The sequence below is a fragment of the Marmota flaviventris genome, chromosome 1, assembly GCF_047511675.1.
Source record: "Marmota flaviventris isolate mMarFla1 chromosome 1, mMarFla1.hap1, whole genome shotgun sequence".
Classification (NCBI taxonomy): domain Eukaryota; kingdom Metazoa; phylum Chordata; class Mammalia; order Rodentia; family Sciuridae; genus Marmota; species Marmota flaviventris.
This window is the reverse complement of record NC_092498.1, coordinates 176,666,568-176,694,367: the sequence shown is the minus strand read 5'-3', so window position 1 is coordinate 176,694,367 and position 27,800 is coordinate 176,666,568. Positions and strand designations below refer to the sequence as shown.

The window sequence follows — 27,800 nt, the reverse complement described above, 5'->3', positions numbered from 1 at the left end:
TAGATTCAGTCCCGTTTATATTTATCAGCAATGGAAGTCTTCATTTTTTAAGTGAAAACATACCTTAGAAATCTTATTTGTAGTGTATATCTTATAGTTTATATATGTAAGGTCTTTAGTGGTTCTCATTCAGTTAAGTACCATTCTATTTTCTGCTTTGAGATTTTTGAGTCTGTGATTTTCTACTAAAGAAGCACTGTTCTAAGGAGTCTAGGTTAGGGGATGTATCCTTCTGGAAGAGATTTTATTTTCCTTCTGCTAGAGTTCCTAGTATTTAACAATTATTATTTTTTAAATAATTTCAGAGAAGTTGCAAAAATAATTAACAGACTTGTATTTTCCCCTCACTATATTCCCTAAAAATTAATATATTAGTTTTTCTCCCTTTAGATATATGTATATATGTGTTTACAAAAACTCATCTGAGTTTAAAAATATAAATAAGTAAATATTAGTTTACATATATATAAATTTGTATGTGTCTGTAATTTGATTTTTTGACTTGAGGTTTTCTAAACTACATTATGTATTCCTTATTTAGTCTGAACTCCTTCTAATTTCACACATTTTTCCAAAAAGTCTTAACTAAAACAAAGGAAAAATTTACATTATTTTGCTTTGAGGTCTCATTGGTGTGTGTTTTATGGGCATTATTTTCTTCAGCTGAGGATGTTATGGTTGAAGAAGGATGGATACATGTGATTTTGATGGACCCCGGCATTTCTCCTTTCCTCAAGTAATGATAAATAGCCATAGCTTAAGGTTCCTGGTATCAGTACAGGTCAGTAGAACAGATATAGTTACAGTCCTTGCTTATCACTTTGGTTTCAGTGTTCTTTTCATTTTTGCCCTTTCTAGGATTTATTCAACTTTTTGAGAACTCTGCGATACATTTTAAGATATTTATTCAGCATTTCTATATGTTTAATAGTGCATGGTTTATTCAGAAAAACCAAAGCTGCCATATTGCCAGAACATTTTAAATGAAAGTCTTAAAGGTATCATTTACAACTATTCTCTGCAATATAATTTTGATTATTTTTATCATGAATCTGGAGAACAAAAATTAGCTAGAATTCATCAACCTGTTATATACTCTTCCTCATGAAGCACTGATGAAATCAATATACGTGACTTTAAGTGGCATCAATAAATAATTTTGCTAATAATCTTCCGCAACAATTAAATTGAGTCCTTGTTCTGATATTATGAAGATGAATCCTATCTTCGTCTATAGACGTTTAGTTGTTTTCCAAACATTAAAGTTATTATATTTTTAAAGTTTATTGTAATGACACAATTTTGTATACAAAACAGCTAACAAATTATGAATATCTGAGCAACACAGTAAAGAAAATGAATGCTTAAGAGATATTTGATACTGAGAAATGGGTAAGTAAATTATTCATAATAATGTTGGTTATTTTAGAAAATGGATTTTTAATGGAAACAAATTTGGGGCAATGCCAACTCTAAAGTATTTATTGGATATGGCATAATTTGGCATTATAATCATTTTGCTCATACCCCATGTACTCATTGTTCATATTTAGTAAGTAAGAATGGTGTTAGAATATTTTGGCTTCCCATGTGATCTCCTGCAGAGTGAGTCAGTTGGTCAAAGAAACCACAAATCTCATCTTCTTCCCAGTTATATTTTTATAAGTTATAAAATTAGCTTTCAATTTTGCATTCCTTTTTATGAGCTTGGCTACTCTGAAAAAATATGGGAAATATTGGAAGATTAAGAAAAAAACCTGAAGCAGTGTGAACACATAGACTCTGGGATGTTATAGATACCTCCAGCTAGTTAGCCACTTGCTGGATGACTCCTATGCCTGAGGGGTAAAAGTAGCCATTTATTTACACCATTATTCATTTAGTCATGCACCTTCAATTCATCCTTGTGTTTAGTCACTTATTCATTCACTGAACAAGAACTTACTCTGAATCTCCTATATATTTAGCTCTGTGTTATTTGCTAATGATAAAGAGAAAAATTGTTATTCCCCTCCAGTTAATTTTTATTAGGAGGAAGGGATATGTGAAGTGCATAAACATAACCTTGCATTATAAAAGCAAAAATTGAAAAATGGATAGTATTCAGAGGAATCACAAAAAAGAGAGATGAGTTCTAGTTTACTCTGTTTAAAAAAAGAAAAAGAGGGAATGTGGATTTGCAACTCTCAATATCTTTACTTTTTCATTTTCTCTGAAATTGTATTCATGGTTTTGAGAGGGTTAGAATTGATCCTGGGCATATATATTAAAATGGAAGAATTTATAAATAAGTAACAGTTCAGTGAATAAAAAGGTCTTATCATGATAGCAATAATTTTAAGAGTATTTTTTGTTTAAAAATATGTTAGAACATTTATGTTTAATGATTTTAATCTTTAAAATATGTATACTATAGAGATCAATTTATCTCTTTATATATGTGCATATGTATGTATACATTAAAATATCATGAAGAAATAATATTTGCTTTCTCAAGACAGTAAATTTCTGCTCAGTAATTATGCAATAAAATAAAGGGATCATAGAAATTTAATAGGCAGATTGGTTATTAGCTAACACTTTGGATTTCCACAAATGATAAGATCTCAAACTACTCATTTGCATTTTAGAAGTGTTCTTTCCAAAATTTGATTGCCTTTGTAAATATCTGACCACATGTTAAGAATTTTGAACATTCATTTATACTTTAATGCTACTGAAGAAATATATAATGTCTTCCTAATAAAGTCCTTGAAGGTCTTATAAATTTCACTCTAATGGCTGATACTGAGAAATAAAACAGTAATCAATTGCTTTAAAATGTTTGACAGAACTGACTAACATGAATTCTGTGCACATTCTTTAACTAGTTTATTGAGGGAAATAAAACAAAAATCAACACATGATAAGTATGTTCACTCAAAATCTCAAATTTTGAGGTGTTTGATTTTGTTCATCCATCCTGAGCATTACCAATGTGTAGTGCTTGGTAATGTAAGAAAGAATTTGACATAAGCCTATTTCATGTTGAATTAAATATGATAATTCATGAATTCAAATGACAGAACCGATGTATAAAGCAAAGGGATAATACAGAAAATGGAGGGACTAATTATTCTTGATAGAAGATAATATTTGTGAATGAAGTCTTGCTTGAACTGGATTTTGATTACAGATAGAAATTGATGAAGTAAATGGGGGTAGTGAAAAAGAATATTGGCTATAAAGTGAAGTAGAATAGCACATTTCAGAAGCATATAATTCAATGTCTTGAAATGCAAGGTGAAGGTTTATAGGAAGTGGTGAGGGACGAGTCTGAATACATACATATATATATATATTTGGATTCTGCAGGGTCATGTGACCCACACTATTGTTTTCCTCATAAGGAGAGTGGCAAGCCAGAAATTGATGTAAAAATAGTTACAAACAAACACACAATAATTTTTGATTGAAGAAATAAGTTATATAACTTATATTTCTAAGAGAAAACAGAAAACAGTTAAATCTTCTTGAAGTCATACAAATTTTAATTTTGGATAGAGCCACAGAGCCACAGGAGTTTTCAAGTCCAATTCCCATTTTGTGCAGATAAAGAAAGTAAAGTTCTTAGAAACTTAATGAGATTTTTCTTGAAGTTGACCACCAACCAGGTGCATTTCACTGGACTGGAATACAGTTGTCCTAATTGAAAGTCCAGAGTTGTTTGGAGATTTCAAATTGCTGTGCCTTGGGAAGATTGTTGTAAAATGTCAGGTCTTGGCACTGCTTGGTCCCAGCCATCATTTCCTCATAATGGCTTTTGTCTTCAGCTTTCATTAATGTCGCCTTTTAGGTTTCCTTGTCTTTTAGATGAATATTTGACATATGCTTTGCTAATAGGAATAACATTTGGTATTTATGTGGCTTCCTTTAATCTGAATCTGATTGAAAACAAAGTGAAATCTCGTGACTATCTACATCCCAACTCCAACACTAAAGTCCAAATACAGAAAACCTGTGCATTGGCAGAGGCCCAAGACTGAAGCAGAAGGAAGTGCCAAAGGTCTTATGACAGAGTCAAGGTTTTTGGCTTATCTGTGAAGGAAAATTAACACATGGGCTTTAAATGAAAAATACACCATCTTCATGCAAAATGCAACCACATTAATTATAAGGGTAAAGTCTATTCATATCTTATTTCAGAAGGAGGTGGGTTATTTTTCATTCTGGATGTACTGATTGTTATTCAATAACCTTGCTGGATTTTGCCCTTAACAACATTTATCAACTATGAGAGTTGCTCAGAAAATAAGTTTATAAGGTTAATTGCCAGTGCATTATGCAGAATGCAGAAAATGTGATGGTGGCTGAATATTCTACTGGCGTGGGAGCGACTATTTCAAAGGACTCAACTCTGATTGTTTGTGACACTTTGTATTTTTAATTAGGAATGGCTGTTCTCCTACATACGTGCTTTCTGAACAAGATACATGCTAAAATTCAGCTTTTTTCAAATCACAGGGTTTTTTTTTTTTTACCATGAAACAATCAAGATTAATTTGTTGAGTTGATGAAAAATGGTAACACCTAAAAATTTTAAATTGCTATTTAAGAAATGGGGGTTTCTACCAGTGTAAGTAGACTTGATTTTTAAAATATTCATATTTGTGCTTCTGAATGTGTTTGTGTGTGTGTGTGTGTGTGTGTGTATGTAATTATATGACAATAATAGACTGCTCAATTCCCTCAAAGATGTGGATATGCCATGGAGTGCATTGGCTATGGCTCACAGTTTTTCCCCCTGGTATTTAAATGAAATGTATGCTTTGAATGTTTTTGAAGTACATGATTAAGATATGAGCATCAGTCTGTCTACTTCCTGAGATTCATGAACTGAGTAACTCATATATTGAATAAAACAGCATGGAAAAAGAGAACACTCTGAACAGAAGCTTATGTCCACACAATTAAAATTGTATGGCCACTATTAACATCTATTAGTTAAACTTAACAAATTTGATTGTTCAACCATAATCTCAGTCTGTTATACTATTGGACATTCATTTCCACAAGCAATAATCAGCCATTTCATTTGTTTTTAGAAACTGAAGTTAAATGAAAACAGACCAAAAAAGAGGATTCCTTTTTGACATTTTTCTAGTCCCAGGAGAACTGGAGGAATCTTAGGTAGCCATAGCCACAAATTCTTGGACAATATGAACCCTGTCTACTTCTCTGACCCTTTCTGTTACCACTGCTCCCCCAGTTCACCATGTTCCTGCCATACCAATCATCTTCCTGGCCCTCAAACATTCCACACTTCTATTCACTGTACGGTATTTGTTCTTGATGTTTCCTCCACCTGAATAATCTCCCTTCAGGTCTTGAATTTCTAACTCCTGGTTGTCATTCAGATCTTGTTAAAAAACAACCTCTCCTCAGGGAGGTTTTCCTCATAATTTAATCTTCAAAACCCCAGTTCTTAATGCCAATCACTTTCTTTTCTTTTTCTTTTTCTTTCTTTTTTTTAGTACTGGAGATTGAACCCAGAGACGCTCAACCACTGAACCACATTCCCAGTCCCTTTTTGTGTTTTATTTAGAGACAGGGTCTCACTGAGTTGCTTAGGGCCTCACTAAGTTGCTGAGGCTGGCTTTGAACTTGAGATCCTCCTGTGCTTCTGGGATTACAGGCATGCACCACTGCACCCGGCCACCAATTACTCTTTCTCCCTTCACACTTATTTCACTCATATCATAGTTCTTAAAATTATCAGAGAGTGCCTAATTATATTTCTGTTTACTTGACTATTGTCTCTCTTCTCCTTAAAATGCCAGGAATTTGTGGTGCTTAGAAATACAATATGTCCATGATTTAGAAAGATAATAGTTTTAAAAGAGTTGGTTAAGTTGAATAAAGAACAAAGGAGAACTTTTCATATTTTCCCAAAATGAATACATTGAATATGCATTTATTTCCTGCATTGATGGTTATGAAGTCAAACGTCCACAGATGTCAGGCAAATGATGTAAGTGTGTGAAATAGCCGAGGTATAATGACAAGTAGAGATTAGGAGGAATTAATCAAGATTGACACATTGCCTAACACTCCTCATTTAAACTCAGCTCTAATTAACTCTTAGTATGATGAGTTTGGACCCACAAAAGCCGTATTTTATATTAAATTTTTAACTCTTAATGTTTGTCAGGTGTTTTTTTTTTCTTTAACACTTATTGGCAAAAATAAACTTTATATATATGCTATATAAATCTCTTTTGCAATCTTCCCTATAAAATTCAATGTGACAGTTGGCAGACTATCAAAATATTCTAAGAAATTTGGTAAGAAATGCCACCTCATATAAGGTATGTATTACCTGGCATTTGCATTCAAATTCAGTGATAAAAGAAACTAAAACATAATAGTAATTTGAATAAAACATAGATTTTTGTCTCATAATGAGATAGTATGTTGACTTCTTGGAGTCAATTATCTAATACCCTTCAACTTACTTGATTTACTATCTTTACAAATGAGTTCTACCTCATGTTCTCAGCGGCTGCTTTAGGTCCAGCCATAAGGTCTGTATTACAACACACAGAAAAAAAAAAAAAAAGATGGAAGAAAAGTTGTAAAGAATGTCTGTCACTCAACTCTAAAGAATTTTTTTCTGAAATCTGTTATATACAATTTCTATATATTCAGTTATATATTCAAATATGTGTACTGAGAGAAATTGGATATAAATACATATCCTATTTTTCATTTAGCCTCCAGGAGATGGTACTTACAAGGTGCCATTCCAGGAGATGAAGAAATACCATGAGTAAGACTAAAAATATCTGCCCACATGAAATTTATATTCAGGTAGAAAAAAAGATAAAAGAAGGAGGTGGAACTGAATTGTATGTTGTGACATACATGGGTCAATTTATCCAGTTATATACCATAACATACTTTGCAACATCAAGGTGGAAAGCACAGAGTAAATTGTTGAAATTAACCAAGTGGGAAGTGTGCAGGGGCCATACCTGTAGTACAACTACAAAGGTGATTTTGAGTTGGAAGCAGTGGTACACAGTGGTCAGTGAAAAAGAGCAGATGTTTGAAGTCTTTGAGATCATGGTTCTCCTTGTAATATCAATATTTGTCTTTTAAAAAATACCTCAAACAGACTTTTTGGGACAACACATCTTTATTTTTAAAACTTTAATGTTAGTAAGAAAAAAAAAAAAAAAACACTCTTTAGAGTTATAGGATCACAGAACAAGTGGATGGTCTTCCTAGTCTCGTGTTCAACAACAAATACAGTCCCATCTGGCCTCTGCAGTTTCCATCTCTGCTACTGAAAGATTCCCTATAGTGTATTCATGAGGACAAGCTTTAGCATGCTCAGTGTCTGTGACCTACAATTTGGCAAGGCAGACAACCATAGGGTGAAAAGTCATGTATTTTAAAAGCCCAGCATCTTTCAATCTTGAGGGGGAAAAAATAGTGCAAATTAGACCATATGCCTGTTCTCTGAATGTAATTATTACTGGCTCTAGCTAATGCTGCCTGAGTCGCAGATACAACTAATGAAGATCTATGGCCTCAGTTTGCACTGAGATCCTTTTTAATGGTGTAACCAAGGATCCGTATCAGAAAGCAGGAAGCAACTTTAACTCTTTTTGTTCCAGATCATAAAATTTAGTAAATATCTTGTATATTGTATTATTTGTAGAGAGGTGTGTATATATCTCTAGATGATGGGTTAGAAGTGAAGTGAAGAAAAAGCAAGTCATTTCTAAGGGATATCAGGCTACTGTTTAGACTGACATTGTCATTCACTTTCCCAGAATGGCTACTTGTTATGATATTGCCTTGGCATGCCTTACAGATTGTCAAATCTCAAAATAGAAATATTCAAATGGGAAAATCCATCAAGATAAAAAAAACTCATATTCTGGGATAAATGGTTTTGCAACATAGGAATGAGCCATTTTCAGTTGCATATCAACAGAGAAGCTCAGAAAACTGAAAAAAAACATGGTCAAAGGCATCTGGTTGTTTAGAAGAGGTACATGTATTCACCTTTCTTGTGATGTTGAAAATGCTTCGAAGTTTCTTATACCTTAGTTTCCTCATTTATCAACTGAATATTGCACTTCAAAAATAGTAAGACCTTACATTTGTATAATGCTGAGTCTCTAGCAAGAATAATAAATCTTTCAATTCACTTTTGTTTTTGTTTGCCTTCGTAACTAATAGAATTTAGAAATATAATTCCCTAGGAAAAGAGGAGTTTTCCCACACAAATTATCCACCACTGATATTGTTTCACACTTGTTTTGCCTAGAGCTTGGGGGAGAAAAGAAAGATGTGCTTATGCCATTTTATAGAGTTAAAGCTGTTTGATATATGAGGAGAGGAGTAGATTGGAGATAAAATGTGAAAGGTCATCAAAAAATGACTGACCCAAAAGGTAGTCAGCTACCTTTTTTTTTTTTTTCCCTCAGCTTGGCTTGGTGAACAGAAAAGCTAGTTAGAAATATTTCTATGAATTAGAGCACAGAATCACAAAATTTGTCTTAGTCACGTGAAAACAATCGCCTGATGCAAATCTTCATTGAAACTCTTTAATTTCAATATATGTTAACTCATGAGAACTAGAAACCATTTGGCAGGGAACACTCTTTTCTAACCATCTTAATGTTTTCCATCCTCAAAAGTCCCTTTAAAAAGTACTTAGGATATATTTGCGTTAGAAAAAAAGAAACATCTTTGCTGCAAGGTCTTCCTGTCTCAAGCTATTGCCCCCTTTCTTCTTATCTCATCTTAATTTCTCTACTTTTCATCTGGTTTCTGGCTGCACACCTCCACTGAAATATACTCATTAATCTCTCTCTCCCTTTTTATGCTTTCATCTTTAGTTTGTGCCTCTTTCTTCCTGGAGGACCAGTAGCAATTTGAACTTGAAATATCCTTCTTTATTGAAATTCTTTTCTCTCTTTGCTTCTGTGGCCCTGGACAAAATCATTCACCTTGTGCTTCTTTGGATAATTTTTTCTGTCTCTTGGGGTGACTTGCCCTCTTCTTCCTCCTACATTTAGTCTTTCTTACATCAGATTTCTTTTGACATTTGAAGGTTAGGGCTAATTTTCCTAAGACTGAGTCTCTCCTATGGGCTACTGTAATGCTTCGTGGAAGCTGCTGCACTGAAAGCTTTATGGAGTCAGTCCTGGAAGAGACGAGCAGGGTCACTTGGAAGAGACCTGAAGGGCAATGGTTCTGCCAGGACAAATCCCTGTAACCACAGGTCATGAGCCTCATGCACCAAGGATGCCTGCAGAGGGGAAAAAGACACCCCCACAAACAGGTACCAGAGAAACAGATCCGAACTCCACTACCGTTAAAGCCATCCTTTTGAGACTTGGTGTCAGGTTCCTGAGTGCTCCACGAGAGGGAGCACTGGTGCTCTCAGCCAATCAGTGTGTAAATGTCAGGTTAGGTTTGCATCCAAAGTTCTGCTGCATTGTACTGTGGAATCTAAGTCCCTGGTCATGCCAGGGAAATGTTAGCACCTCACCAGTTAAAGATCTTAGAAAACCACAGATAAAGGGCCTGAGTCCTTCTCCAGAAGTCTAATGTGCTTGTGTGTTGCCAGATTGCAAGGAACTGAAGAGGCCTGCTTATGTCTTACCACGGTTTCCTTTTTTTCTGGGACTTTCCCCATTGGTTTTGTTTCAGAAGTCTGGAGTATGTGCTTCCTGATAATTCACCTTTGTTTGATCTGCAGCATTCTGATTCTCAAGGAATCCATCCAATCTCATGACTTCACTTACACTGAGTTCAAGGGCAGAGAGTGCAGTTTATTAAATCTTGTGTCACTTACTCCCTAAGCATGAAGACTGGAAAAGGAAATCATTTTGCTCTACAGAACTCAACATGCAGGCAGCATGAAGCCATGGACATTTTTTTTTAAAGCAGGAAAGTAATTCCATCTAAGCTGTTTCTTGAGATTCATTTTTTCTTTCAAGAATAGCTCCCTTTGTTTACTTCCTCTCTTTGTGAAAAGTGCAATCATTAACTCTGTCACCCAAGCCCAATACCTTGGAGTCATTTCTGAATCTCCTCTCTGTCATTTCCTGTGTTGGTGACAGTGGGATTAGGGGATATAATGCTAGTTATAAATTTTGATTGCTCTCCACTGCCATTTCCTGTTGGATGTCAGACAAATCCTGGGCAGAAACCAAACTACCTAACAACTGTCCAGTAGTAACTTTTACCTCTTATTGTTATCAACCTTTTACTTTTAAACACATTGTCTCCTCATCTAAATTAAAAGCTATTTAAGGACAGCAACCCCGATCTGCCATGCCTAGAACAGTTTTGTGCATAATTGCTGCTTAAGAAATACTGCTTAATTTTCATTAGATATACAGAGTGCCAAGGTCAGTTGCCCTTCAGTTACATGAGAGTAAACCATAAGGGCAAGGGAAACACCACAGGGTACTCAGAAGTAAAAAGAAGATAAGAGGTGTTTAAAGATGTTACACATTTAAAACATTTATTAGAATAAAACCTTCCTAAAAAGCTAATTTGCCACCCTGATCAGCTGTCATAAGCATACATCAACCTTGATTATACCTTATATCACTGATGTATTTTAGTCTGATGACAGTCTGCTTTCTAATCTAATGAAGAAAACCTCTGAATTTTCTGTTGGAAACATAAGAGAGTTCAGTGTGGGAATATTCAGGATGTTTTCTTATGCAGGTAAAATTCATATAAACAATCTCTGGACAAAACACAAAAGGAGAACAAGGCAGACAGAATAAACAAGCACATATTTTCCTGGAGGGCAACAACTTGAACAAATGTCTGAACTTGTTTGCTGAGTTCAGGACAACATTACGAGATTTCCCCGTCTGAAATTAACGTCATCCATCTACACAACCTGCAAGTGACTAGAGAGACAGCGCCCAAGGAATCTGCTTGCACACTGAATGAAAACAGAATGCCCAGGTTACCTGGGTCTCAGATGGAAATATTTTCACAGGACCTCATCAGTGGGTGCTTGTTCTATCTGTAAACTCATTTTGTAAACTTACTAAGAAATTTATTAGAATGATATGAAATCTTCCACCAGGGGCCTGGATTTACCTGTGAAGATTCTAGCATTATCACATGTGTGTGGCTCTATACCCCAAAGACTATATGTATAAAGATAGAATCCAGTGTATAGAATTCCACCGTTAACCTTTCTCTTCTTGTCTCAGAAAGCCAAGGCAACATTTATTTGTATTCTCTCTCCATATCTGTGGATGACTATGTTTTACACGGTTTTATGTTTTTTGTAGCACAGAAACAACATATTCATACCTTTGATGGAAGTTTCTATGCACTCTCTCTTTCTGAGTCTGTATCACCCATGGCCAAACCAAAAAACACCTCTTAAATGGGATTCTATAAACTGTCCCCTTCCCTACTTGTCCAGCTTTATCTGGATTCATTGGGAATCTTCTTTTCTAGAGATGAACTATGTGCAGTTTTCTCAAATACCAGGTACCACATTCCCGGGCCCTGGCACATGCTGTTTCTTCTGCCTAGAATACTACTTACTTTCTGTGCAAATAATAAAAAAAACAGGTGTGCTTGATTTGAGAAAGAGACTCAGATATATGAAGATTTCTCATCTTTATCATGAAGGGCAATAGGAGAAAAAAATGTATAAAAGTATAGAGTATTTTTCCCTCAATGTTATAGAAGGTATTTTTACTTTACCACTTTTCTCTGTGAAAGTTATGAGGACTCTTTGAGTTTTACTTTCTCATCTGTAAAAATGAGGATCATAATGTATTTGTCATGCAGTTGTTATGAGGATTAAATAGGTCATATGAAATGTTATGGGCAAAGTAAATACTAGGCTCTTTTTTTTTTCTCAGACTATCATTCCTAAGATTTTAAGACTCTCTCCTAGTTAAGGTTCTTATGATTCTGCGAGTGTTATTTTCTCCCTCAGGACTGTCCAAGTACTGTTACAAGGACACATCAATCTCTTATATGTCTATGTTTTTGCATTTGCCTTCAGGAGGTTTACCTAAAACAATATTATTAATAAATAAAACAGAAATACCACCCAATTTTGCTTAAGACTTTGAGGAAACATGCAGAAGGTAAGGGTGGAGGTACTTTCAGAATTTAGGGACCTCAGTACAACTGTATTTCACAGAAAGAAAATCAATGAATAGGGTCTTTCTCAGCATTTCTCTTTTTTCTTTTCAGGATAACAAGCTCCTTTTTCTTGATTTTCCATATGTGTGTTTCTCATTCTTTTCTCTACAGATAAGTCTCCTTCCTACAGTTAGTAATTTTTGTTCAGCCATGACCTCAGCCCATCGGCACCTGTATATGATACCACTTTATAACCTTAGTGTCTAGCAGCAGAGGAAGAGAATGTTTTTGTTCCCCAGTTCCAATTCTCATTATCTGGTTGAAAATATTTTTTTCTATCATGTTTTAGGCAGGAATACTAGGGTTAAATGGCACAATGTGGCCTCTGATGGTCACCCAACACCCTGATGAATGTCAAAGAAGACATTTTAGGCATGAAGACAAAAGATAGCAACTGTATTAAAGGTTTTACTTTCAAATCTTAGCAGAATTTTAAACTTCTTAAAACTCTGATGAAGGTTTCAGGACCTATTGGAATATCCTAGTTGGATTAGGGATAGGATAGAAAATAGTTCCAAGGGAGTGATCTCAACTTCTGGGTCTGAGGAACTTCTTCTGACCTACTTTGGTTTCCAGTTCACTTTCTAGAAAGATTCTTTCTGCAAATTATTCTCTCCTCTTCATCTCATCTAGCTATCTGGGCTTCCTAAATTTTGTTTTGTTTTGCTTTTTGTAAAGAAGGACTGAAGAATAAGATAAAAGAGAAACTGTAAATTTCTGTCCCTCCTTTACGTCTGATCTACAACTAGGTGTTATGGAAACTAAGGTGCAAATCAATGAGATACTCTGTTATGGCAGTGTTAGGTGCTCATGACAGGAACCCCCCCCCCCCACACACACACACCAGCTGGCTGTGGTGGCCATTATGATATCACCCAACAGCACAATTACCCCTTTCCTATTATATATTCCCTATGTAAAGTGGATGAGGTTGACCCACTCCACTCTCTGGGTGGGTGAGTCTAGACAGGTTTCTGCCTTATGATCATACTTATGGCTTTAGGAAATCTGCCTCTAAATCCATCAGCCATGATTTTCTTCTGACCATAGGGATTGGGTAAGAATGAACTTTTCAACAAATTTGGCCAATAGAACATAAAGATAACATTTTATAGGGAAAGACTTTTTTTCAGACATATTTACTAAAAAGAAGGATCACTCTTGCTTTGGACAGGGAAGTATATAAATCAGATTGCATATTACCTTATTTAACTATTAGCTTTATATGAAATTGTTGTTATGGAAATCAGATAGGAGAAATCAAAAGAAAGTGAGTCTTGATTATTATTGTTATTGACAGCCTAAATGTCCTAAAGCTCTTCCTACTTTTGTATTTGTGATCCATGTTATTTAAACCATTTATAGTAATATATTTTTCTCTTGTTTCAAAACCATCCTAACTGAAGAGCTGACTTCAGCACAAATAAAAGCAGCTGTTGGTTTACATAACTGCTATATTCCTAGTATTCTATCTTTAAGCATGGCTAGATATAGGAACTCAAATGAAGAACATCAGGATTTGTTTTGTCTCTCTTAAGTCTCTCTTCTACTTCATTGGGTTAATTTTGTTGCTTCATGTATTGTTCCCAGAACTCTATCCTCACTCAACCCCAGTCCAAATAATGATGTTTATTTCACAAACTCTCATCCTCATGTCCCATGGAGCGAAGGAGAAATCCTTGTCTAAAATTCCCGGCCACCACCTCATTTCTTCTCATTTACTCTCATTCCATCTTGCATCTATCATTGAGCAATCAATGTGAACAAGAGAATATGCTGTTCAGACAGTTAAATATCTCCTTGGGAACCACCCAATAAACATGATAAGAATAAAGAGAGGGGTGGTTCTTCACAGGAAAGTCAGAAATGGTGATCAGAAGAATGGATGAATTCTTGGCAGGAACAAAAATAGACATACTAAATATGGCATCATATCAAATTAAACTACATTAAAATCAAAATAAACCTTAAAGTTTGCTAAGGGTATTAATGTCACTACTGAAAAACCAAACTTGAAAGTGCATAAGTGACTTTTCCAAGGTCATATCCAGTGAATTGCAGAACACTTGTAAGTGGAACTCAGGACTTCTCCTTACTCATGATCTGTCCTTAAAATGAGAAGGAAGTAATATATCAGCAAGAAAAAGACTAAACTGTCAAGTGTCTTATTCAGGTTTCTTATACTGTATCACTTTGGGGTCATTAACCTCACTGAGAGAAGGAAGGTCTTTTGTTTGTTTCTTTTTTTATTCTGGAAGAACAAAAATAAATGTGCACATTTTCAAAAATGTAGTATAGTTTGGGAAAAATAAAATCAATGTATTAGAGCACATCTCTGTGAAGGTCCTTTCTATTTCTTGATATGTTTGCATTCTAATTCATTTCATTGTTAGATTTGTGCATGGATTTCTCCTGTTGCCTGATACTCACTGGAAATGAAGGTAGTTGCTTTGAGGTGGCCAGAACATTTTCTTCCATAAGAAGAATTCAATACAAGTCAGTGAGTTTTATCTGTCTTAGTAAAACATCTGAGTGCCTGGCTCTGAATTAGAAAGGCAAGACGGGGAAGGAAAACATGTTTGTGGTCTGCTCATTTCCAGGATAAGGAATCTCTTTCTTGTACCATCTTCCAACAACATGTAACTAGACTTAAATAACAAAAGGCAAAAGAAGTAAACAAAGACAGTTGTACAGTGACTAAAAGCTCAACAGCATAGATTCAGAGAGGAACAAGGAGGAAAAATGAAATATTTCTGAGAGAATTCAAGGGCTCAATTCAAGAGCCATTGAGATAGATTTTGAAATCATGAGGCTAGTCCTTTGGCTTCCAAAACTACTACGTAGGTTACTCACCTGACACTGTCAAAAAGAATTCTGAGTATCTTGTAGTCAACTCACATGGTGGAATCCCAAAGAGCTTTTGAAAGTACCATAAAGCTTGTGATAATACATATTTTTCCTTAAAGAATACGTCAGAGGTTCTGTTTTAAATCCTCTTTAATAGAAAATGAACATATGAAATTTTTAGACAGAAGCTCTACACAGCACAGAGAATGTCTAATATAATGACATCAGATTTTGTCCCAACAGAGGGGTCAACAAGTTTCAACGGGGGAACTTCAGCAGCAATAATTTTGTATCACTAATATTCCATTTGTGGAGACAGGAGAAGTTTGGTTGAAAGAAGGGAGGTAACAGCCATCAAGTTATTGGACTTGTGCATGGTTCATGTGAAAAAAACAAACAACAAAAAAGAGCCATGCGTGGATGTAGCAGTTGTAGACAGAAAGAAGAAACACAGCGAGAGCATGACGTTCTGCCCATGGCTTGTGAAGAAAAGTCAGTCATCCACCCATATACTCATTTATCTCTCTCAAATATTTCTGAATGTTTCCTGTGAGCCAGAATGTTGTATTATTCATTTCTTTCTTCTGGAAGCAGTCTTGTAGGACATGAAGTGCATTGATGGGAAAAAATATTTTTAAAAAGGGTGTAAGAAAACAGCTAAGAGTGTATGTAACACTCTTATCTATATGTACACATGTAATTTGACATATTTTTTAATGTTAATTTTGAAATCATTTTACATTTCCAGAGGTTTTGCATAAAGAATTTATTTACTTCTAGGAATTTGTTTTAGGGAAATAATCAGGCACACATGCACAGACTTATTACTTAAAGACATTAATTTTGACCTTTTTATGATAACAAAATTGTGAAATACTAAAGGAAGATAAGTTGAGGGCTACTTAAAGAAGTTAAGAGGAATTTGTGTTATTACATATTTTATAGCCATTAAAATCCTTAAATATTTCTATATTAAAACATTAATGTTATGATATATGCTTCAGACATACATAACACTTAATGAAAACTTATATCCATATGTGGTTATTTCTAAGAATACTTGTGGTGTTTCCTATATAGTATGTTTCAGGAACAGTAGTTTGATATAAGGCAAGACTAGTAGAATGGTAACAAGGAAACATCGAGTCAGGACTGCTGAATCACAATCCTCTATTTTGTATGGTATTATCTCAACTAAGTTCAGGTTTCTATGTAAGCAGAGAATATCGGAATAGAATAATATCTTCATGGATATATGCTCACTGCACAGAAATGCCACCTGCCTGCTTGCTGGGGGGCATGAGTTCCACAAATAGACACTGGGATTAAATGCTGACAAATCTCAAAGATGTAGCTCAATGAGTAAAATTCATATTGTGTGTTAACAACTGATACTAAATTTTTGAATAGGGGAATTTTGAAATAGGCAGAAGGAAATGGATGAAGGTGAACTTGCTTTTAAAAAGATGGGAGAAGTCACAGGAAAATCAAGACAGCCAAAAGTTATTTCCAATTTCACATCTTTTCTGAGCATTGACTTAAATTTTGGTCATAAAATGATCACATTTCTGGGTGCAGTGGTGCATGTCTGTCATCCTAGAGCCTCTGGAGGTGAGGCAGGAAAATCAGAAGTTCAAAGCAAACCTCAGCAACTGAGCAAAACTCTGTCTCTAAATGAAAAAATAAAAAGGGTTGGGGATATGGTTTAGTGGTTAAGTGCCCCTGGGTTAAATCCCTGGTTAAAAAAAAAAAAAAAAAAAAAAAACACAAACAAAAAATACATGTTTTCTGATCTATAAGTGCCCATTTTTTATTCAAAACTAAATTTAATATATTGATTTATGGGCATTCCCATTAGATTATAAGATTCTTGAAGGTGGAGTTTCTATTACACATAAAATTATAATCCCAGTACCCAGTAACTTTGCAAATAAAATAATCTGAACATATTAAAGGAATCCATGCATATTTTTAGTAGTAATAAGAGAAAAGAGTACCTTTTGGAACTAGAAGGTACTCATTCAGCAATGCAGGCTCTGCCACTTCCTATCTTGGTCATTCTTTTTTTTCTCATTCCTTCACTTTCTTCATTATTTTATCTCTACTTTTGCCTGCCAACTAGATATCTTTGTTAAACAAAGCACAAACAGCAAATTTTGTACCTGTGCAAAATATCATGCAAGCAAGCTAAAATCTTGTAGACCTAATTTTTTTGTTTTTGTTTTTGTTTTTGTTTTTATCAATGGCAAACAATCATAATAGTCTTCATCTTGTTGAATGGTTGTGGATTTTCCAATGCAATAAGAAAAAAAATGTATTACAGCCCTCTTATACTGTTTTCACAGCATCTTAACTTAGTCAATGATAAATGATACATATGGATCGTATTATGATCATGTATAATAATGCATTATTTTTGCTTTTCTCATTATTCAAATCACCAATACTTATTGAAAAATCACTGTGAGCCAGCCAGTATTCTAAAGATTGAAAATACAACAATGACTAATACTAAGTCCCTGTCCTGAGATCTCACCTCACAGTGTAAAATGAATCATGTGGTTGTCAAGTTATTTGTATGCACTCTTTGACTCAGATGACCTCTAAACAAATTACATTTTTCCAAAGTGCAGATTCTTTTTTTTTTTTTTGGGCAGAGATTATATATATATATATATATATATATATATATATATATATATATATATATATATACACATACATATATATATATATATATATATTTTTTTTTTTTCAAATGAGGAAAAAAGACTCTTAGAGATCAGGAAGGAGACCTGTCAGCGTCACATAGCTCAAAGGTGGAGGAACTGGGTTTAGAATCAGCTCTTCTGATATCCAGGGTTTGAAGTGCTAAGTCCTCACCACAGCTTCCTGGAGAACAATTTCTGGCTTCCTTAGCCATTGTGAAGTTTTTTTGCATGTAGATAGTTGTTCAAATTGGTGTTTTCTTTTGGGGACAGCACTATTGGTGGAAGAGCACTATTCCATCATCTTTCTCTGCCCTCCTGGGGGCTAAAGTGCAGATCCTTAAAGATAAATTTGTCTAAGTCACTGTACTCTAATTCACCATTTCAGTGACTATTAGTCTCAAAGAGTGGGAACCATGTGAATGGAAGCAAAGAAATTTTGTTTTTCATCAAGATTCCATCCTTTTAAATGGAGATAGTATAAACCTTTCTCAATCAACTCAACCAGGCCACTGGACAACTGAAAAATGGCTTGGGTTAAGGTTTGTATCTCAGTACAGAATAGGTGAGACAACACCTCCCCAAGAGTTCTAGGCATGGAAGAGTTAGAGGTAAATAGACTAAGATTCTTCCAAGGATCATGGAAAGAAAGGATATTGATGGGAAAGACAAATACAATTTGTGAATAAAGTTGCTCTTTATATAGAATAAAATCAGAGCGACTGAGTAGACTACCAGAAATATATCTGTCATTTGAATTTTTCTCTTTACTGAGTCTCACTCACAGCATTCAGGGATGGGTCATGGTAGCTTACTGGTAGAGCAGGGAGGTATCATTTTGATCCCTGTAAAGTGTTGATATCCCTGCAGTGAGGAAACAGAGACCATTGATTACACAAAGAGACAGGAAAAGACTGCCTCAAATCTTCAAGTAGGAATCCAAGGCAAAAGCTTCTAGGTGAGCCCTACAAAGTAAAAAAAATTTTCTGCTGGCTGCAGACAGAGATATGTCAGTTCACATGCTACTGTCAACCCAGCGGAATTTTTAGGTTAATACTTCAGTTAAAATAAAATGTTAGGGGATATCAAAAGTATACAAATGGGGGGGGGGGTGCGTGGGGAATTTTACTGATTGCTAAGGAACTTTCTTTTGGTTCCAAGTAGGGACGAGTAGATCTGTCATGACAAGTCTTTTTTAATTATCTTTCAAAAATAATTGGAGCTTAGGAGGTAAATCTGTGTGACAGCAAGTACAGGATTCCTGAGTGGAATTCTTTCCTTTAAACGTGAATAGTTCATAAGGTTGGCACCAAAGAGAAGCAGCTATTTGCCTTCCCTGTTTCCTAGCTACACACTGAAGCATGCTCCCACATAGGCAGCTGGAAATGAGTTCTGACTGGGGCAATTATATAAATGTCACTGTAAGCTGTTATCTTATCAGCTTTTTATTTTTTCTTTCAGAGTTCCAGCATCATCTTTCTGGGGTACTGGATTACCTAAGATAAAGAAAAGTCTGAGATATATTGCCACAATAAGAACAAAGATGCCTCAGACACTGGCTTTATAATATTAGCTACAGATGGGGACTGCTTGAAACCCAGCTCACTCATTGCTCCAGAGGTAATGATAGCCATACTTTCCAAAGACCCTTGACAGTGACTGATTTATCCATTACACACTCTGCATCTTACTTGAGGCAATTCTTTAAATGCAAGGTCACTACTTTGCATGGCACAATGCCTTTTAACATATATTAGGAGCACCCAGAATCTTATCAATAAATCTAGATTCTGTGAAACCCACTAACCTCTCTGCACAATAATATGCAAACCCAAGAGGGAGATCTCAGAGAATAACTACAGACTTGCCACTTTGTCTGACTTAGATATGTTAGGAATAGACAGTGCCTCTGAAGTGGCCCACAGAAGAACAGGCAAGTGAAATAGATAAGTGCAATTTTGTACGTCGGTGAAATAGAGACGGATTTAGAGAAGCAAAAGTGACATGCTAGCTCTGAGCTACATTTTCCCTTAAAGGTTGGGGACAAAGTAATCATATGTTAATTCTTAGAAAACTTTAATTCAGGTACTTATGGTTATAACAGAGATGTACCTTTGTTTCTGGTTGTCATTTCCTCATTTGTCAGAGGATGGTACTTCACTCTCGGTTGATATGCATCTTGAAGTGCCTTGTTTGGTAGAGTGCACATACCTGCTGCACTTGACTTTCCTTGACCATTGTAAAATAAACAGAAGTGCCAAACACCCCTGGTGACCCTACTTTGAGAGTGGTTACAATTGTGACCATAACCCTTTTGCCTCTGCCACAAGACCACTTGTGCAACCTGGGGCCTGGTCAAAGCACAAGTTACGCCAACTGAAATCAACTTTCAATAGATACATGAGAGTGAGAAATACTGCTGTAAACCCAGATATTTGGGGGCAATTATTATTTTTAACTGTGACATAAACTTAGTAAGAGCTAATTGATGTGTGATTTCAGAATGTATCTGAGTTCAAAGTGCATTTGGTGGGAAATATGAACTCTTTTCCTATGCTCTCATACCACAACAATCAACTTGGTAGACTTATACAGTCTCAAAAGATGTGGGGATTTCTACCCACCAGTAAGCAACAATCAGTTCTACGGTGGACACCAGCTGTATCCTCTTATGCAAGTCATTTTTTATATTATCTATATGTACATAGTTTGGGATTTCAGAGCATAAAAGCTCAGTCTCCAAGACAGCCTGCTCCATGTGCCAGATGCCAATTGCAAGACCTAGGTTATCTTACCAGTGTTTCTACCACTATGTACTAACTGGAATTGCCACAACCCCATCCATGGGCATACTTCATTTGTCAGAATGGCACACAGAACTCAGGAAAACACATTTATTAGTTCAGAGGCATATTGGAGAAGGTATAGATGAAGAGATGCATAGGCTGAAGTATGGGAAAGAGGTATGGAACTTGCCCTTTCTGCATGTATAAACTTCCAGGAGTCTCTATGTGTTCAGTTCTCTGAAAGTTCTCTGAATGCTTCCTTTATGTTTTTTATGGAGGTTTTATTACATGGGAATAATTGATTAAGTCATGAGCCAGTGTTCATCAGCTTAACCTTCAGCTGCTCTCCTCTCCATGAGGTTAGAGCATGGGACTGAAAGTCCTAACCTTCTAATCATGCCTTAATCTCTTCTTGACCAACTCCATCCTGAAACTACTAGCCTTCATTCAACTTATTTGCATACAGGAAAAAAACTGTTATTGTGAAGATTACAAGAATTTTAGTAATTGGATGCAAGAAAATAGGGAGGAAGACCAAATGTATATTTACTATATTACATGCATCCATGTACACTTTTAGTGCATCAGGTTCTTCTACTGAATTCACTCATATTAGTCATTCAGTAACCTACAGCCACCTCTCATTTGTATTTTTGCCCTTTGTCCTTATTGATTTTTATGTTGTATTGACCTGTTGTTTTGGGTTTGTGTGGGCATCAATAAGAAGTGAATTTAAGTAAATTCAACAACAACAACAACAAAAAGAAATCAAGAATTCAAATTTAGGTGGAAAATCTTAAAGCCTAGATTTCATTAAGATGGATGAATTAGCATAGGTAGGTCAGAGTGACTTTATGAACCACAAAGAGAAATGCCTTCTCACTGCAGTTCACTATCTAAAGCGATGGATTATTCTTAGACAGCCTGGTCTCTGCACTCATCTCTGAACAGAACATGTTATCACTGCCATGCCTTCCCTTTGCCTTGCCTCTTCTAGAACTCAATCATTAAGGGAGCAACTGGTGTGGGCCAGATCCCTGTTCTCTTTCCTATATATTATCTTGTTGAATACTCACAATTATCCCATGATAATAAATAATTACCTCCTTATTATCACTTTACATAATAGAGGATAAACTGAAAGTCAATGTGTTTTAAATTTTATTTCCAACTTGGAAATAAAATTTCCAATTTTTGCCTCATGTCAATATAATTCCATCATATTGCAACGGTCTCTTCATTAACCTTAGAAAACTCTACCAAGAACTCAGGGCACAGATTAAGTACTGTTGCTCTGTGAAATCCTCTCCCATTCATTTAGCCCAAACTTTTCTCTTCATCCTTAAATTGTTATCTTGAAAATTTCTTCTTTACAGTATTTAAGCAAACATTGTATGGCTACTTTTCTAGATCTTATGCATGGATGATATCCCTGATTATCTCAAAATCCATTAGAATTAGACAAATGCCTTTCTCAGTCATCAACTGTGCTCAATCCTTTGTGAATGAGTAACTCACTTCCTTTTTCAGGAAAACTTCTAAGTGGAGGGAAAGAGATTGGATGGGACAACCCAACATCATTATAGATGATTACATTCAGTTAGGGTAAAAGGAGGGAAAAAAAAGAAAAAGATGATACACGGCTCTTAAGAAGTATAAATGGCATTTAAATATTTTAGCATATATCTTCAAATTCCAAGTTTAAGATGTTTTCTACTGTACCATGTGGCCCTTTTGCTGGGTTCTCTCATTTGTATTTTTCCCCTAACATCTTTTCTATTTTCTAAATCAAGAAATTCTCTGTCTTCACTTTCCAAATTGCCCAAGAAAAATATATATTGGAAAGAAAACTCCCAAATTTATTATAAGTTGCTTGTGAAAAATTGCTTAAGAAATAATTCTTCAACTCATTCAGTCTCATTAGCTTTCCCCTTTGAGGGATTAAAAAAAATGGATCTTTCTGGCAAAAATCAAATTTGTGCATGACAGCCACTTGAGCTTGGAGGTCAAAGGATGAATTTGGGCTGCTTCAGTGCATTCCCATCCCTTCAATCTTTTGTAGTGCTTGCACAGCAGGTAGGATTTGAATGACAATCTGCCCTTGCCTAAAATAAATTTCTAAAATAATGTAAAAGGCTGAAAATTATCAAATTTAAACTTGAGAGGAGACACAGTCAATGCCACTTCCAATGCTAATATAAACCTTCTGCCAATTCTTAGGATAGGAAAAGTATTTCAAAAGTGCCACATTTCATGAAGAAGGGTATTCCCCCTTTTGTGGAATTTGTGAATGCTGAAGGGTGGAGTAGGAGAGTAAGAAAAGCAGGATTAACTCTCCCAAGGGAAAAATCTCAAAAAAGATGGGGCACTTCTGCAAACATGTGCAAGAGGATTCAGACAGATAAGCCTAAAGTTAATATCACCAAACACCAATATCCCTGTCAAGATTTAAGGTCCGGGTGACTTTCCTAGTGCAATTTCAATTTTAGCTTTTATGCTCTTGTTCTTACAAAGGCTTACTAAAACGTAAAGGACAAGAGTCAAAAATAGAAATGAACACTAGAAATGGAAATCAAAAGGAGAAACCTCTGGTCACCTCTTATTATAACTTAGATTGTAAATAACTCTGTATTCAGGTATATGGCACTTACTTTTAGACAAAAACTGCTTTTTGTGCATTCAGAAAAAAACATGGTGGCTTTAAAGGACTGAAGATTTCTTGAGTCTTAGACTTCAGTGCCAGGGCAATGCTCTCTGAAACAGTGAGGTACTGACATTTGTTAAGATAGGGCAGTCTTGTTTTCTTGAAACACTTCTAATTTGCTGGGTATTTATGATCTTTAAACCCACAGAGGTAAAACACGCGATCAGATTTATTTGAAAATTTTGATCTTCCATTTCTATGTGGGCCATGCTTTTCCTCTTCAAGTCATGTGGTGTCTGTCCCTAAGGGGCTTCCAACTGGCACATCCTAGGAAACAGTTCTTTCCTCATCAACCAGAGTCTTCAAAAGGTGTAATCTTAGTTTATATGTCCTCTAGTCCCTGGCACCAGAATGGAAAGTCTCACCAGCTTTCCACCTGAAGAGTTTAGCCCAATCTTTTGCCAATGAGGCAATGGTGTGTAGCGGGTATTAAGTTTCAGTGAACTAGAAAATAATTAATGATCACAAAGCTGTTCTTATGTAGTGAGGGAGAAAATCGGGATGGTATTTTCATGTATAGTCACTAATGCTTGAAGTATATGAGAATATTTTTGAAGATTATATTAAAAGAAACTTTAGTAAATATGTATTTGTATACTAATATTATTTTTTAAATAGAAAAACTGAAATATTTGTTTGATTTTCTATAAAAAGCTCTGGTTGGTATTAAAATTATAGACATTTAATTTGGAGAAAAATCTTACTTTGATTAGATCTTGATATTTAGGATATTTCTGTATTAACAATGATGGAAGCATACTGGTAACTAATAATTATAAGTATTATATGCACATACATATTATATATACACTTATTTTTGCTATATCTATATTGGTCTAGGTATATATAAGTACATGTATATATAACTATGTATGTGAGTACATGCATATATAGATAGACGGATAGATATAGATATATATAGATATATAGCTTAACATACTAGTTATAAAACCTAAATTCTCATGTTTGTTTTAAAAATATTTCCCAAAATTCTATTTATTACTATTACTCTAAAAACACACATAGAAATAAAATCTTGAACTGTATACACATTTCTCAAATATGTCAGTTATATTTTTATTATTTATAAAACTTAAAAATATCCTCCTTTACCGTAATAAAAAATATTAGGAGCCAAGAGCCCATCTCATGTGTGCATGTGTATACTCAGTGTCAGTCATGTAGTATGCACACGGTGAAGCTGTTGAATAAATGAAAGCGTGTTTTGGATAATAATGATACTTTTTAAAAAACACAAAGTTGGAAAGATTTTACTATTCATGGGAAATTATTAGCAGAACTTTCAAAGGGAAAACCTTAGAAGTCAGTGCACGTGCACATGCATGTACACACACACACACACACACACAGAAGATTTCAAATACCTAAGAAATAGTGCAAGGTTCTTCACTGCAAGGAGCAGGGGCTAACTTTTGCTAGGGTAAACGGAAAAGGAACTTACTGGAAAGCTAACAAATATCTTACAAAATGCTTGAAAAATCTGAATTTTGAGACCTTGATGTACAGGCAGGGAAACAAGATAAATGAGAAGCAGAAACCACAGCCAGTGTCCAGCAATCAGAAGGGTTGGAATAGACCTCTACTGACTCTGCCTTTACCATATGGTGATAGACACTAGGGTTATTGGGAGTCTGTGTGACCATTCGGCCAGGCTATTGCAGATTATGTTTAAACTCCTTATGCCCCTGTAGCATGCTCTTTTTAGGTCTTTAGGGAATAGACCAAGAAGGGGAATAGCTGGGTCAAATGGTGGCTCCATTCCCAGCTTTCCAAGAAATCTCCATACTGCTTTCCAAATTGGCTGCACCAATCTGCAGTCCCACCAGCAATGTACAAGTGTACCCTTTTCCCCACATCCTTGCCAGCACTTGTTGTTGTTTGACTTCATAATGGCTGCCAATCTTACTGGAGTGAGATGGTATCTTAGGGTGGTTTTGATTTGCATTTCTCTGACAGCTAGAGATGGTGAGCATTTTTTCATGTACTTGTTGATTGACTGTATGTCCTCCTCTGAGAAGTGTCTGTTCAGGTCCTTGGCCCATTTATTGATTGGGTTGTTTGTTCTCTTATTGTCTAATTTTTTGAGTTCTTTGTATACTCTGGATATTAGGGCTCTATCTGAAGTGTGAGGAGTAACGATTTGTTCCCAGGGTGTAGGCTCCCTATTTACCTCTCTTATTGTTTCTTTTGCTGAGAAAAAACTTTTTAGTTTGAGTAAGTCCCATTTGTTGATTCTAGTTATTAACTTTTGTGCTATGGGTGTCCTATTGAGGAATTTGGAGCCCGACCCCACCAAATGTAGATCGTAGCCAACTTTTTCTTCTATCAGACGGCATGTCTCTGATTTGATATCAAGCTCCTTGATCCATTTTGAATTCACTTTTGTGCATGGCGAGAGAAAGGGATTCAGTTTCATGCTACATCGATGTTCATAGCAGCACAATTCACAATAGCAAGGCTGTGGAACCAACCTAGATGCCCTTCAATAGACGAATGGATTAAAAAAATGTGGCATTTATACACAATGGAGTATTACTCTGCATTAAAAAATGACAAAATCATAGAATTTGCAGGGAAATGGATGGCATTAGAGCAGATTATGCTAAGTGAAGCTAGCCAATCCCTAAAAAACAAATGCCAAATGTCTTCTTTGATATAAGGAGAGTAACTAAGATCAGAGTAGGGACGAAGAGCAGGAGAAGAAGATTAACATTTAACGGGGATGAGAGGTGGGAGGGAAAGGGAGAGAGAAGGGAAATTGCATGGAAATGGAAGGAGACCCTCAGGGTTATACAGTGGAGGGGGTAGAGAGAGAGGAGGGGAGGGGAGGGGAGAGGTGGGGAGGGGGGAGGGTGGAGGATGGGAAAGGCAGCTGAGCACAACAGACACTAGTATGGCAATATGTAAATCAATGGATGTGTAACTGATGTGATTCTGCAATCTGTGTATGGGGTGAAGGTGGGAGTTCATAACCCACTTGAATCAAAGTGTGGAATATGATATGTCAAGAAATTTGTAATGTTTTGAACAACCAACAATAAAAAATTTAAAAAATAAAAAAAAAGAAAATACCAACTACAATAAAAAAAAAACTCCTTATGCATTTTTGTCACTCATGCAAATTTAAAAATCATTGGTAGAAGCCTCTTCTTGGTAAAATCAAATTTATATGTTTCCATTCAAGTCGCCAAGGGTCTACAGAAATTAATTTCTAAAGGAAATTACCTTCATTAGTTTTCATAATGCTCATGATGAAGAACTCCTACAAGTTAGGATGGACACTGAAAGAGTGACTCATATCCTTGACAGTCCTCTCTTTATACTTCCCCAGCACACAGGTATACTTTCATTTTCATATTCATACTTTATGGGAATCAAATAACTAAAACCCCCAATATAACATGAGGAAAATTGAAAACACATTCATCCCATTACCATAGAGATAAAATCCAAAATCTAGTTAGATCATTTGTACAACTTGGTTCCCAGATGCTCTGGACTAGATGTCCATTAGTCTTTTGGTTTTATAACTGCTATCTCAAAGTTTGTAAACTATTACTTAGCTACATTGTAGAGATTTCTCACTGGATTTAAACTTTTATACTGGTTTTAAAATTTTGGTAAAAGAGAAGTAATAAACTAAATATTAAAGAAAGTAACAACCAAATTTGTTGTTTCCTCAGATTGTCTTGGGACTCTCTTTATGAGTTGATTTCACTGTTACCTTTTCCATATACTTCTTCATATTTCCCTTTAACCAGAACCTGGGTTGATTGGATTTTTTCTTTCTTTTTTTTTTGCAGTGAAGGATTCAAATCTTAGTCACCAAGGGTTAAAAACATTAAAAGTACTTGAACATATCAGGTTAGTGTGATATAAGAAGGCACAATGAGAATCCACAGGACTCCTGCTTTTCCTCCCTGCTCTCATTATACATCAACAATCTTATATCTTTGATGGTTATAATCAGTTCCACAATCTGAGTCTTTCTGCTTATTCATGGAGCACCTGGAGGATCCTAAAGCAGCCAGAGGAACAGGCTATACTTTCAATTCAGTGGAATCACCGGTGGTCATCTGGTGGAATTATTCTCCTTTAAACAAACAAACAAACAAATATATAAATAATTAGATTCAATGGCAATATAATAAGAAACAGAAACCCAAATCATAAGATTAAATCAGCATAGATTATTCAACTAACCATCTGTGAACTGATGTCAGTTGTCTTTTTTACAGAGATGTATATTAAATCTATCATCTATCTATATACGTATCTATCTGGAGTACAGAGGCACACGCGTTCTTCTCTTTTTGTCTTTCTCCCCCCATGTATTCAGAGTCAGTTATAGACTTGGCGTCAATATGAACATATGGGATAAGGAGGGAGGAGTCACCCAATCTAAAGATTCAGAATTCAAAGAAGAGGTTGCCAAGCAGTAAACTAAGAAGACAAGTATGATCAACTACTGAAGTGGTTTTCAATGTGGAAGCTCATGGGGAGAGCTCAGGGAAGCTGTGTCTGTGTGTAATCATT

General features: G+C 35.4%; 1 pseudogene; it reads left to right on the top strand.

Moving 5' to 3' along the window:
• Positions 1-9,246: 9,246 nt before the first annotated feature.
• LOC139706690 (chromobox protein homolog 1 pseudogene) overlaps positions 9,247-27,800 on the top strand; it is a 68,459-nt pseudogene continuing 49,905 nt past the window's right edge.